This window comes from Hordeum vulgare, chromosome 5H (genome assembly GCF_904849725.1).
Source record: "Hordeum vulgare subsp. vulgare chromosome 5H, MorexV3_pseudomolecules_assembly, whole genome shotgun sequence".
NCBI classification, from domain to species: Eukaryota; Viridiplantae; Streptophyta; class Magnoliopsida; order Poales; family Poaceae; genus Hordeum; species Hordeum vulgare.
The window spans coordinates 295210687-295222187 of record NC_058522.1 but is presented as its reverse complement, the minus strand read 5'-3'; the positions used below and the strand labels follow the sequence as shown (position 1 = coordinate 295222187).

Sequence of the window (11501 nt, the reverse complement as noted above, 5' to 3'; positions counted from 1 at the left end):
TGCACCTCGGAAACCTTCAAGCAGAAGCCCAGCAAGGGAGTCGGCCACGACCGTTAACCACACTAGTACCTAGTCCAGGTTTATCGCCTATCTGAGAGTAACCCGTACGGAAGTCCGGCCGAGGTTTCTGCCACGGCCTCAAACTATGTGCGCAGGGTTCCCAAGCCCACCATCCGGGTGCCACTTGGTACACCGTGCCACTGCCTACCGCATCACGGTCCACCTCTCAGGTCAGCACCATGCACGGCCTCTAGCATTACTATAAACACCAGAAACTACTTGCAACTCCTGGACCGAGTACTACACGATTAATAGGCCGAGCGGGGTCATATTTCAGGGCCCAGCATGTGGTAGTATCTAGTCTTGGATTACATACACGGAACTCAGTTCCTAAGGACGGTTCCAATGAAACAACCCGCCATGTACTCCTACACAGCCTTTCACCGGTACCTTTACCAAATCAAGTTCAACACACAACCTTTGCTCACCGAACACATTCCACATTTCTGTTCATCTCCCAGATGACAAACCATACACAACTCTAAGCATAGCATGCATAGCAGGATAAGGCACATCATAGCTCAAGCAACTACCAGGTATGCTAGGTTGCAAGGTTTGGCTATTTACTGTGACAAGGTTAAGTCATGCAAAGGAAGTGGGTTCAACTATCGTGGCAAAAGCAGTTGAAGCATTTGATCCTAATGCAATGAATAGATGCAGGAGCAAGAACATAGGAGTTATCGGGATTATCAAAAGGGTTGCTTGCCTTGTTGCTCAGAGGAGGAACGATAACCGTCAGACGGATATTCGGTGGAATCCGGGGGTGCGGAGCCTACCGAAACGAATGGCAACATTCAATAACAATCATATGCACTCAAAATGATGCATGATCATGGCATGAGAATGCAGGTGATAAGTTATTATTTTCAACATGTATTAGGTTTAGAGTTGATTTGAATCACATTCGAATAGCAATTCAAACGGGGTATTCTCGGATACCGGTTAATTGATTCGACCTGATGCTCGGTTCAACTTGATGCTAACATGCATGAAATGTCATGTTATGATACTGATTTGTAATTAGGACAGTGTGTGATCATTGCATATATAATGAAATTTGAATATTTTTGCAAATTCCATTTATAAAGTGATTAAAAGAATTGAATTATTCCTTATTTCACAATTTAGGGTTCTGTAACCTTTTCAAACATAGTTGAAAATAGCATAATCAGAATCCTTGAATTTTTCTGATACTTTTTCATATATAAATTATTTTCATTGGAGTTACAGATTAATTTCTATGATTTTTTCAAATTTTAGCAATTTCCTGAATTAGTTTTAAACTGGAAATTCTATTTATTGCCTCAGGCTGACGTCAGCAGGTCAGCCGACCTGTTCAGGTCAAACCTGACAAGGGGGCCCCACTGGTCAGCCTCTTTGGGACTAATCCCGCGTTGACCAGCCCCTAATTGGGGTTTGACCAGGCGTGGGGCCCTCTGGCAGCGACTGAGGGGAGGGCGATTACGCCCTAATGGTCGGCCACGTCGACGCCCACCGGAGGGTGGTCGCTGGCGACCAGACCCGCGGCGGAGGGCTCGCCGGAGGCGACCTAGACGGTGCTGCACAGCACCAAAAAGCACGCGGTTGGCAGCTATAGCATGCTCGCGAAGTGGCCGATCTGGCAGGACCAACTGGGTAGGCTAGGGTCGCCGGAAGAGGCGTCGGCGACGAGCCGGAGCGTCAGCCGAAGCTCGGGCGTCATCGGGGTCTTTGAATCAGGGGGATCTACGCTCGGTTCTTAGCTGCTACGGCATCTACGTGTCGTCCTGGAGCTGCTGGTGCCCTCGGAAGGACGGGCTGATCATCGGAGGGCTACCGGCGACGAGCGGCAGCGGCGGTCCTCGTCGGGCTCCGGTGAAACTAGGGCTAGAGGAGGGGATCGAGGGGGAAAACTTAGGGGAAGCGACCGCATGCTCACAGGGAGTGCAGAGCAGAGCTTAGACGGCTCGGGGAAGGCCTGGGGGCGACGAATCGACGGGGGAGGTCCGGCAGCCGGAGGTGGAAGACGATGGCGTTGCGGGTGTTGCAGGGCTCGAGGAAGCTTCGGCTTCTGCAGAGATGACCAGGGCGACGAGGCGGAGCTAATGGCGTGCTCTGGGAGGGAAACCTATCGCCAGGGGCACGGGCAGCTCGAGCTCGAGCTCGGCTCTAATGGCGGCAGCAAGGAGGAGGAGGAGATCCGGGAGGAGGGAGAGAACCGAGGCGGGGAATGGATAGGGGAGGCTCTGGGGAGCTTATCCCCGTCGTCGCCAGCGCGAGGCGGCGGCCAGGCAGGCACACAGGTGCGTGGCCGCGCCAGAGGGGGCGGCGGCCACCTCCTGCTACCTACTGGCGCGAGGGAGGGGACGAGCGGGGAGATGGGCCGGGCCAGGCTTAGGCGACACGTAAGGTTTTTCCTTTTTTTCTGTTTTTGTTTTTCTGTTTTGCTAATTATTGTTTTGCTAATTAATTCAGCTCCAAAACAAAAAGTAAAAACTAATTTAGACCTCCTGAAATATTTGTTATAATATCCCCACTCATTTCCAAGGTTTTCAACATTTTTGGAAAATTATAGTTTCTGATTTCAAATTTTAAAGTTTGAAACCAGTGGCTTTTGCATTTATTTAAAATGCTTAAAGTGTCAAGAAAATAGTTTTCTCCAATGCTCATTTACTTTCATGATTTATCAGAAAGTTTGAACATTTCTTGAGGCCATTTTGGGTTCATTGATTATGAACTAGTTTGAAATTTCCTTTAATTGAAATGGTGGCTAGGGTTTTGAGTTTTTCCTTTGCCACTTTGTTGTTTTTGTTGAAACTTCTTAGATGTAAATGCAAAGAAGACATGAGCACAATGCTATCTTGCTTAAGGGTTAGGGATGTGACAGGTGGCACCAAATAGTCATCGGAACGTCAACATGTTTGTAGCGAGAAGCTACCGCCACAATGTAAACTTTTCGTGGTGATACTCTATTTCAACAAAACTTGCTTTTGTCGCGCCACACAGTTATTGCATCATGGGGAAAAATTGTGGTGCCAAAGCTATTGTGACAATATAAAGTGCTCTATTGCAACACTATATTTTTCGTTGTGCATACATGTGGCAACCAAAAATGGGTCGTGGTAATAGCCTATTCCAACCATAAAATAATATGGCATTCCATTACACTATTCAAAACCGTACATATAATAGATTCATAAAACTCATAATTCTCATAGCAAACCATCAAATGAAACTGGCCCAGCCATAGACTAAATTGTGCGTGGTCTCGAGTCTAGTCCAGGTAGTTTTTGGGATCCTCTGTCATCTTGACTCTAGTCCAGCTAGTTATTTGAACCCTGCAATCAAGAAATAAAAAAAATCCAGTTAATGAGCCTAGTATAACATACCTCAAAAATCATATCGATGGTACTGCAATAATGCAAAATCTCCTATTTACTAATTGGATACACCATACAACTCTCCACAATAATCCATATCACTAAAATTAATTACACCAATCAAACCACTCAATCGTTCTAGAAGTCTACTTTTTCAACGACAAGAGACCTGTAGCATGACTCCATGTACGAATAGCTGTACCTACCACTTTTGTCATACAAAAAACTGTACGTACACCTCTCCCTAAAAAAGCCCCGTGTAGCACTCCTTCATCTGATTCCTCTCGCTTCTTACTTGTTGAATCCGAATCTCTTCCGACGAGGTTAGGATAAATATATGAATATTAATAAGCAGATTTTGATCCTGAAATTCCTATTTTCACATGCTTTTTTAGTGGACCATGATTATAATTCTGACGTCTTCTTTCTGCCCTAACTATCTATTTAATTCTTGATTAAGGTGTTGACTTGAAGTAACCATTAAATTCTATGAAGATTGGGAATCCTATTTCTTCATGCATCATCGAGGTAAGACGATGAGCAGAATCTCCATGAATTGATATGATTCCTTGCACAGTCAAGTAATGTTTAGATATTGCAAGATCTTATTTGCAATTATATGTGAACCTTGGAGACAGATGTATTGATTAATCAATCTGGCAAAATACAATTAGTAGTTACCTATATATATCACACTGTATATTTACTTGCGTGTACCAAATAGCAGGGCATGTGTGGTTATATTTTCTAATGGTGGAAGACTAAGAATATTTACTCCAGAACTTAGGAGACTACCCTACACATGTAACTGCACCAGATAGTCAAACTGCAGAAAAAACGGTTGATGCTACAACTGCGTCCCAGTTTCCATGTGGCCAGTAGCAAAGGTGCTCGGGTTACCGTGTTCCTGAGAGTGGTCCCCTAGAGTGTATGGCTTCCACCAGGGCCGTCGCCAGAAAACTGGGGCCCCGGTGCGAAATGCAAATGGAGCCATAAAATTTCAAATTTTCTTATAACTAAGCCTACTCTAACTTAAAATGTATAACTTTAAATATTTGTTAATTTCTGCAATGTTCATAAACATATCAAATATAGCCGCTATCTTCCTCGACACAATTCAACCGTGAAATCATTAACATATAAAAATTATTAATTAACCAGAGAACTGATGTACATGTACTGTCTATTCATTAGTCATTAAACTTTGAATAGAAAAATAGCCTAAAAGAATCTGCGTTGGGCATACCTGATGAACATGGATAGATGAACTATTCTGTGAGGTTTTAAATTAAAGCTCCCGATCAATTTGGCCTTGGCCTTGGCACTCAGCCAGCGTCTTACCTTTGTTTACAACCAGCACTTTGACGGAACATACAAATCTGCTTGTCCTAGCTATCAAGTTTGGGGATTCTGGCTGAACTTGGACGCTACTGCGCTGGCTTGGCCTGGCCGGAATCACCTTCTGGTCTCGCTGACGCTAATTTCAGCTAGAATTTGTGGTGCAGATTCTGCCGCCGCCGACGCCAAGCAGATTTGATCGGGTTGGGGGACTTGAGAACGAAGCGACGGCATAACTAATTGGGATCATGGCCTAATGCGCTGATCGGGAATTAGTCTGGGATAGGCTCGGGTCCTCATCAATTGGGAGGGAGCCCAGTCGACCAGAGCAGGATGGCAGGCCCAAGACCATGCACAACAAAGAAACGGACTAAATAGAAATAAAACGATGGCCCAAAACTAGGGGGCCCTAAATTTTGGGGGACGTGTGCGGTCGCGCTGCCCGCACAGGCCCTTGGACGGCCCTGGCTTCCAATATTGATTTAAGTTGTGACTTGTTGTATAATTTTAGTTAAGTTCATGTCCTACCTAGCACATATTTGGTTTTTTTTCAAGTTGTGACTCGATGCAACAACAACACATGGTAAAAAAGAAGAAGAAGCTAGATAATTATGAAGGTCGGTGACGTATAAAATGCAGTTGAAAATGAAGAGAAAGCAAAGTTGTGACTTAGAATTGCTTTAAACATTCGAGAATTTCTTGTTGAAGCATGTATGAACGCATTTGAAGAAATAACAGTTGGCCTTGCACCTGCAGCCTTATTAGGACTAGGTCTCTGTAAAAGAGTATTTTGGAAGTTTGGATTACTATTTTCTTTGTCATTCCTGTTCGTAAAGACCTATAAATAGAAGTGCACTTTTAACAATGCAAGTAACCAACATAAATCTTAAGAGGTTTGAAGCATATGCATGTAATCACCTGTTGAGTTCCCATCTGTTTGCTGAATTCTGCAAACTTTGCCATCATGTTTTTTTCAAATTTCAATCTTGATGTTCGCTCCGCTTCCAACAATCTTTCCCTTTCAGCACGCTCTTCTTTTAACTTTTCCTCAAGTTGTTCTCTCTCAGCGTGCTCCAAGTTAATAATCTCTTGTGTGGTTGCACGCTCAGCTTGTAGTTGATCTTGTAAATCAGTGATCTGGTGGCTGAGCTCAGAGTTTCGCTGTTGGAAGGCTGCTGTAGCACGAGCTTTCTCTTCAATCTGTATACGAATCCTTTCAGAACCAGTTGATGGTTTGGCCATATATCCGTACCCATGAGGCTGCGATGACTTGCAGTGCAGAGTGCCTTTGTATGTGGTCTGGAAAATATTGTGTCTTTGCTCATCTGAAAGTGGACCTTGAGTTTCATTCTCTTTGTTTTTAACCTCTTCACATGCTTTGTCCTGAAAATGGAAAGAACAGTTATAAATATGGCATTATTTTAACATTGTAAAAGATGAAACAAGAATAACACGATCCAACGCATGAATAACCCTAGCTGATGATGAAGCATGTCGAATGCACATCATTGAATAACTATAGAATATGAAAAGTTAGTGTACTCACATAAACATCCTGTGACTCTGTGTTAGACCATGTTCCATTCTTCGTGTGGGTGAGTTCCCACAGAGTAATACAATCTGGCTCTTCTCCAGTTTCCGGGCTTCTCTGCAAGTGATATAACAATGAGAAGATTGAAACATGAAACCATGTTTAGCAACGAGGCATAAATAATTAGTTAGACAATATACCTTCTCAAAACTTACTTGCGAGTAAGATTTTGATCCAATTCTGTGTTTTGTCTTATGTTTCTTACATTTATCGGTGTTCTTTTGGCTGTGTTCCTATCAATTCATGAAAACCAAAATAACGAGTCAAACAAGCCATTTCATCTTAACACATAGTAGACAAATTGTGTTCTTAGAGATAACCTGGAATTTTAAATCACTGCCAAAGTACTCAATCATCCATTCCCATTCTTCTGGTTGTAAATCTTCCGGTAGATTAGCCAATCTAGCTGCATCTGTTTTGTATGCCTTGTAAGTGGAGCTTAGAGTTGATCGCCAGCCTATATACGGCTCTTTCGCAATTGTGAGTACCTTTTCTTCTGTGTCAGGTGTATCTTCCAGATCCCATCTATCCTGTAAAGCATTCAACAAATGAACATACATAAGCACTACATTATAGATAGTAAAGTAAGATAACACATGTGAAAAAGATTGTACGCACTATCATATCTGCAACAATGAGTCGATGTATGGTAGGGTGAATGTCCGACCACCTCCTTACTCCAATGAGTGGTAACTTTCTTTTCATTATGACTACCACGTCATCCTTGAATGAACGATAGTTCATTCCTACTGTACCACCCAATTTTTCAGAGAATGCCATATTTAGCTTTGCAGATCCATTGGAAAAAGCTTCTTAGATGCTTTAAAACCTTTTAGAACATCTCGCCCTTTCTTCTTCTGTCCACCAGCTTCCACATCCCATATCATACAAGAACTATTGTATTACTGGGTAGTAGATTGTAAGAAATGATGACACAAATATAAACTAAAGCAAGTACCATCCTGTAGTTGCGCACGGTTGCGGCGAGCATGGGATGGCCATTCTTCTAGTGCACACATGTCATTAGCAGACACTTGAGTGTTAGATTGGTCTTGAGTTCCTGTATAATGTTTAATATTTTTCAAGATTAAGCAATCCAGGATTTTCTGCATTGTAGCAAATGTTACAGATAGCTTAAATGCCATAAAGTTTTTACCGGATCTCTGCTGTCCATGTTGGTTTTTATAAGTTGTTATACTTTCCATCCTTGTTAGCAGAACATATCCTTTCTTCACTGAACACAAAAAAATTAAGGGACTTAGCATTATCAATGTGCACCATTCAGATAAGTGATTAAGAATTAAGGATGTCGTGTACCTTGCAGAAAGGAGTCATGTGCATCATCTCTTTCCTCTGAAGTGTGAGCATTACCTGACGCATCCCTAACTGCATGTTAATCCAAAATGTTAATTACCTACTCTCATATGGCATAAATTGAAGTGAAGATAAATGTTATTAGCAAGTTGTCGTTGTATTGTACTCGATCTCCTACCAGCAGGATCTTGTGTTGAATTCATCATTGTGTCATTCTGTAAGCAATATCATAATTTGAAAAAATATCGAAAGAAACACAATACTTAAAGTAGGCATAAAAAATGACCGAAAAATATCTATGATGGTATTCTTTTGATCCTAGATGCTAGCTTGCGTAATCTACAGAGCAATCCACATTGACGCTACGTCCGCATGATTAAGACGTACTACAAACAATCCTTTTGTTTCGTGTATATAAATATCTATACTTCTACAGTCTACAGTAATCGATGCCTTTTCCACTATCTTCTAGAACAATCCTGGCATTGTGTAACATCACAAGATAAATACACCCATTAATAGTAAATGTTATCAGAGTACTATACTACAATGTCTCCACACTCCACACTCCACAGAAACTTCAGATCTTCAGTTTGTAGTTATGGATTATTGACCATCTAGTGCTGATTTGTATTGCACAGAGTGGTTATGAGCCTGATTAACACGCTGAAAGTGGAATATACCATTTATCTCCTCCTTAATTAATATAACTCAGCAAACTAGATTCATAAACTCAAAGAATATCTGTTTGGTGGACCAGGGGAGCATGTACTCTGTACTTTGGATACAGACACAGCTGGGAAATGACAGATGCTGTCGGTTCCAAGTTAAAACTAATGCCTGGAAGAAACAGAAAATAATTGATTTACCCCTTGGATGGGCAGAGACAGATAGGCACGGGCTCCTGCAACTTGACATTGGATGCCACAAGCATATGGCGTGAACTCACAAATGTATCTGAATTCCTGAATTCAGTTTATTTGTCCCAACCCCGGCAACCCAAGTCATTCAGTTTATAGGCCAACATACTCAATCATTCTGCCAACCAAGTGAATTTCCTAAATTTGAGATTTTCTAGGAGATTTGTCCCAACCCCAGCAACCCTAGTATTAATAACCCTTTCCAATCCATGTATACCTTGTAAGGTTAAATCCTAAACTAAAAGAGATTTATAAATAGGCAGTTCATGATTGATCTATTAAAGTAATTCATACTGTATGATGTTAGTCTTTGCAATATGTTGACCGTCATCACAAACAAGAGATAGTAGTTAGTCAGTTACCTCTCCATCTATTCCTCATATCGTGACACGATACACCACGGTCACCATTCCATTGTCATTGTAAATAACATCACGGACCTCTCCGCACCAGCCTGGAAGCAGGGCACAAATCCAAGAATACCATAAAGAGCAAACAGTTAGCACGTCGATCACATTTCAAGTAGAAACACAATAGGTGAAATCACATTTCAAGTAGAAACAAAATAGGTGAAATCACACTTCAAGTAGGAACACAATAGGTGAAATCACACTTCAAGTAGGAACACAATAGGTGAAATCACATTTCAAGTAGAAACACAATAGGTGATATCACACTTCAAGTAGAAACACAATAGGTGAAATCACACTTCAAGTAGAAACACAATAGGTGAAATCACACTTCAAGTAGAAACACAATAGGTGAAATCAAATTTCAAGTTGAAGTAGAAACACAATAGATGAAATTACATTTCGAGTAGAAACAACACAATAGGTGAAATCGCATTTCAAGTAGAAACAACACAATAGGTGAAATCACATTTCAAGTAGAAACAACACAATAGGTGAAATCACATTTCAAGTAGAAACACAATAGGTGAAATCAACCGGTAACAGGGCCGTCCAAGGGCCTGTGCGGGCAGTGCGACCGCACAGGGCCCCCAAAATTTAGGGGCCCCTAGTTTTGGGCCATCGTTTTATTTCTATTTAGTCCGTTTCTTTGTTTTGCATGGTCTTGGGCCTGCCATCCTGCTCCGGTCGACCGGGCTCCCTCCCAATTGATGACGACCCGAGGCTATCCCAGACTAATTCCCGATCAGCGCATTAGGCCATGATCCCGATTAGTTATGCTGTCGCTTCTTTTTCAAGTCCGCCAACCCGATCTAATCTGCTTGGCGTCGGCGGCGGCCGAATCTGCACCACAAATTCCAGCTGAAATTAGCGTCAGCGAGACCAGCAGGTGATTCCGGCCAGGCCAAGCCAGCGCAGTAGCGTCCAGGTTCAGCCAGAATCCCCAAACTTGATAGCTAGGACAAGCAGATTTGTATGTTCCGTCAAAGTGCTGGTTGTAAACAAAGGTAAGACGCTGGCTGAGTTCCAAGGCCAAGGCCAAATTGATCGGGAGCTTTAATTTAAAACCTCACAGAATAGTTCATCTATCCATGTTCATCAGGTATGCCCAACGCAGATTCTTTTAGGCTATTTTTCTATTCAAAGTTTAATGACTAATGAATATACAGTACATGTACATCAGTTCTCTGGTTAATTAATAATTTTTATATGTTAATGATTTCACGGTTGAATTGTGTCGAGGAAGATAGCTGCTATATTTGATATGTTTATGAACATTGTAGAAATTAACAAATATTTAAAGTTATACATTTTAAGTTAGAGTAGGCTTAGTTATAAGAAAATTTGAAATTTTATGGCTCCATTTGCATTTCGCACCGGGGCCCTAGTTTTCTCGAGACGGCCCTGACCGGTGAGATTAGATATAAAAGCACAATTCCTATGTGCCGTCCCACTCAAATAAACAGATTAGATATATAATAGTCGGAACAAGTAACAACCATAAATAAACAGAGCGAAGCAAACAAACCAACATGAATCGACCCACTCGACTCGGATCACAAACCATATGTGAGCATCTTTAGAGTTGAGCAAATGGGGGGAGGCTTACCGGGGGCGTAGAAGCTGAGCATCCAGTTGGCGTGGTACCTGGCAGAGGAATGGGAACCCATCAGTGATCAGGAGAATGCATGAGGTTACCATGAGTGGGAGGAAGGATCCGTGTGCCTATCTATGGTTGGTGGATCGGCCTGAGTTACGCGGGCGGTCAACCAACCCCTCGTACATAGTAAATCTCTCCGACGCAGCGCGCATTCGACTGGATATCGAGTAGAGAGAGGGAGAGAGAGGGAGAGGTACCATGGGATGACGGGGTCAGAAGCGGAGGCGCGGCGGGAGGCGGGGAGGACGATGGTCTCCGGGACGCGCTTGTTGAGATTGCGGAGGATCTCGACGAGCGGGCGCGTGATCCCCGACGACGCGGCGTCTAGCGGCACCACCGCCCTCCCCCTCCACCGCCGCTCCGGCACGCGCACGCGGCTACGGCAGTGGTGGGGAAGCGGTGAGGAGGCGAGGGTCCGCGCGATGGAGGCCGAGGAGCAGGCGGCGGTGGCTTCCATGGAGATCGGAGCGGAGGAAGGTGGGAGCAGGAAGGTGGTAGGTGGTAGGTGGTGGGATGAACTGACGATCTATGTGGTAGCGTGATTGCGTCTAGTATTCGAGATTCGGAGCAGCGACACAGTGGTTGGATGAATGCATCAAGGAAAGCAACCACTGGACTGAAACAAAAACAAAATATGTGATAATGGACATTTATGTTAACAACAAACCAACCACCAGCACACACAAAAGCGGGTCGAAAGATCAAACTGTAGAAAGACAGGCTTGAAAAAACTACCGTTTCAACAATAAAAAATTATCTTCCGAAGTTCGACACTGCCGTCGAGCACTACAAATCTATGCAGATATCACAAAGGAAATATCCTACATGTGTAGCATTGCACACGAAAAG

At 43.0% G+C, this 11501-nt stretch overlaps 1 pseudogene; it reads right to left on the bottom strand.

Moving 5' to 3' along the window:
* Positions 1-7419: 7419 nt before the first annotated feature.
* On the bottom strand, positions 7420-11182 carry LOC123396624 (annotated as a pseudogene).
* Between the last annotated feature and the right edge of the window lie 319 nt (positions 11183-11501).